The 2,966-nt window shown below is 54.1% G+C and overlaps 1 pseudogene; it reads right to left on the reverse strand.

Annotated features, from left to right (window-relative positions):
- Positions 1-1,189: 1,189 nt before the first annotated feature.
- LOC101401894 (serine/threonine-protein kinase MARK2 pseudogene) lies at positions 1,190-2,719 on the reverse strand (annotated as a pseudogene).
- Between the last annotated feature and the right edge of the window lie 247 nt (positions 2,720-2,966).

Raw genomic sequence — 2,966 nt, forward strand, 5'->3', positions numbered from 1 at the left:
CACGAGAAGCAGCCAGGGGCCTCCTGGACATTCCCTGGGCTTCTTAGGAGCCCATGCGGAAGCTCCCTGATAGAGGAACCCTCCCTCTGGACCCCCCAGGATGTCTGGTTGCCCCTGGAGCTCCCCCGGAACCTTGAGCTGGCTGAACAGCCCAGACCTTGGTCAGGACTCTTAGAGGGACTGCTCTGTGCCACTGTTATAAACAGGAGAAATCCTCACAGTGGAAAGGCCCAACACCTGCACTGTAGTCAGAAAACTCAGCTGCACTTGTAAGCGACCCTGAAGCTGCTCTGGGGGCCCAAACCCATGACACTTCTCTGAGGCCCCACACAAGCTGGCTCACAGGACTTGGTTATGCTATCACGGACCTCTTGGTTGTAGTTAATCAAGGCCACAGGATCAGAAGTCTCCCTTGGTCCTTCTGAAAATGTTAGGTAATGTCAGTACCCAGTTTCTGCCTTTCTGCCCTGCAATATGGCTCACAGCCTTTTCCCTTCAGAACCACGTTCGTTGCTGTTGAGAGTTAGCATCATAATTCTAAGTCACTTTCCCATTCAGTTGTTCTAACTCCAAGTACTACATCACTACACGCTTCTCACACTGAACCACGCACAGCCCCATCCTGTGCAGGGAGGATGCAAAACAGCGTCTCTGTGACACATCTTTCTGGAGCTTCAAGTTTATTACAAGAATTGGGAAACCAAGTACTTTACAAGAACCATCCTTCTTCCCCACAAACATGAAAGAAGAGACAGAGAGGACAGGGGAGGGATGAAGTGCCCGCGGAAGAAGAGTCCGGTCTGGCAGACCTGCAGCTAGGGAGGCCTCTCCTTGTGTCCCCCAGGCGCCTCCAGGCTGTCCTCTAAGTTCACCAAGTGTTCTGGATACGATGCTTCTGAAGGCCACGGAGGTGCCAGGTACTGTTGTGATTTGAATCCCGGGAAGAGAACGCTGCAGCAGTTTTCACCCCTCCGCCGTCCGGTGGACCAAATCCTCTCGCCCGGACGTCCGTGCACAGACGGCCTGGACTCCTTGCCCTGCTCCCACTCACAGCTGAATGCCTCCAGCCTCTGGTCAACCTCTCACGCCACGCTGCCAGGATCCCGGAGCTCAGCATCTTGCTCTCCACCGCAACTGCAGGAGGGCGGCTTGACCTCCCCACAGTCTGTGATCTGAACCCTGCCAGAGATCACAGCGGCTTCACTCTGTTGCGTTTGCCATGCTTCTTGCCGGGCAGGCAAAAACAGAACCGACTTAGCAAGTTTAGGAATCTCCCCGCAGACCCCCGTCGGCCCTGGCTGGGGCCAGAGGGAGAGGACAGGGTCGCCCCATCAGGCTGCCCAGCGTTGGCGGAGTCTCCACTGCCGCACCCACCGTGGGGGCACTTGGTTTTCCCTGGGGCTCCACCACAGTTGCCGGGGCCGTGGGTGGAGGGGAAGGCCCCAGGGCCACGCTGCGGGGCTGGGCTGGGGGTGGCGGTCCTCGACTCCAGGCTGGGGAGGGGACTGGCAGGCTCTGTGGCCTTCAGCCCTGACTCCTGCTTCTCTTCAGGCCGCTCATCTGCCTGGCGGAACCAGGTGGGCAGCACCCACGCACTCTTACTGCCGGTTCCAGTGGGCGCAGAGACCTCTGGCTGCACCTCCAGGATCTGGAGAGAACGCCGGGTGTTGGGGACAGGTGGGGGGCGGGACCTTACAGTGATGAACTCCTCCAGGGGTTTCTGAGACCTTAATATTAGGTACGTGCCCATTACCTCATCAAACTGCCTTCTTCTTAATGAACGTTGGATCCCGCCCCACTCGAAGCCCATGTTCATCATTTCCTCTATCACCCAGGGGTCCCTGTAATCACAAGGAAGCTCCCTGTAAGGCCTGAGTTCCTCCTGGCCCATGTTGACCCACGGGTCATTCATGAGATCTTCTAAAGTTATTCTCTTCTCTTCACCCCCAGTGAAGGTCATCATTCTGCGCAGGAGTTGAACACAGTCAGGTGTGAAGGCTAGATGAGGGAACTGGATTCGCCCTCTCAGTACCTGTCTCGTCAGTGTACCCACGTCTTCTCCTGGGAAAGGCAGGCAACCTGTGAGCATAACGTAGAGCACGACACCGAGGCTCCAGACGTCGACTGGGGGGCCATGGTACTTTCGGCGCAGCAAGATTTCTGGGGCACTATAAGAGATGGTACTGCAGAAGGACCCCAGCTTGCGGCCCAGGAACACAGTGCTCAGACCGAAGTCTGCGAGTTTCACGTTCAGGTCCTCATCCAGAAGAATGTTCTCCGGCTTCAGGTCCCGGTGGACGATGCCTTTTTGGTGGCAGTAGTGGACGGCAGAAACCAACTGCCAGAACATCACGCGGGCCTCTTCCTCTGTCATGTAGCCATTGCGGTGGGTTTCTATATAACCATCCAGGTCTCCTCCAGGAACGTACTCCATAACGAGGAGTAACAACTCCTTCGTGTCAATCACCTCAAACAACTGAACAATATTCGGATGATTCACAGCCTTCAGAATCTGCACTTCACGGCAAAGTTTCTTGATTCTGGAGGGGGTCTGTTGCTTCTTTTCAATGACTTTAACAGCCACCTCTGTCCTGGTAGGGATGTGGTGGGCTAACCACACCGTGCCGAAGCCCCCCTCACCCACCGTCTCAATGAACTCATAGTTGTTAATATGGGGCAGCACGTCAACAGCAGCGGTGGCCGCACGGTCCGGAAGCATGGTGACCTGCTAACTACACTGACAACACTAACAACGCTAACTATGCTAACAAACAAAACTATCGTATGCTAACTAATACTAACTAATGATACTAACAATGCCACCTATGCTTACTATGCTAACAAATAATACTAACTATACTAAATATGCTAACTATACCAAATATGCTGACTATACTAAATATGCTAACTATACCAAATATGCTAACTATACTAACTGTACCAACGGTACTCACTATACTAACTGT

The sequence above is a fragment of the Ceratotherium simum genome, chromosome 5, assembly GCF_057802395.1.
Source record: "Ceratotherium simum simum isolate JZ-2026a chromosome 5, ASM5780239v1, whole genome shotgun sequence".
Taxonomy (NCBI): domain Eukaryota; kingdom Metazoa; phylum Chordata; class Mammalia; order Perissodactyla; family Rhinocerotidae; genus Ceratotherium; species Ceratotherium simum.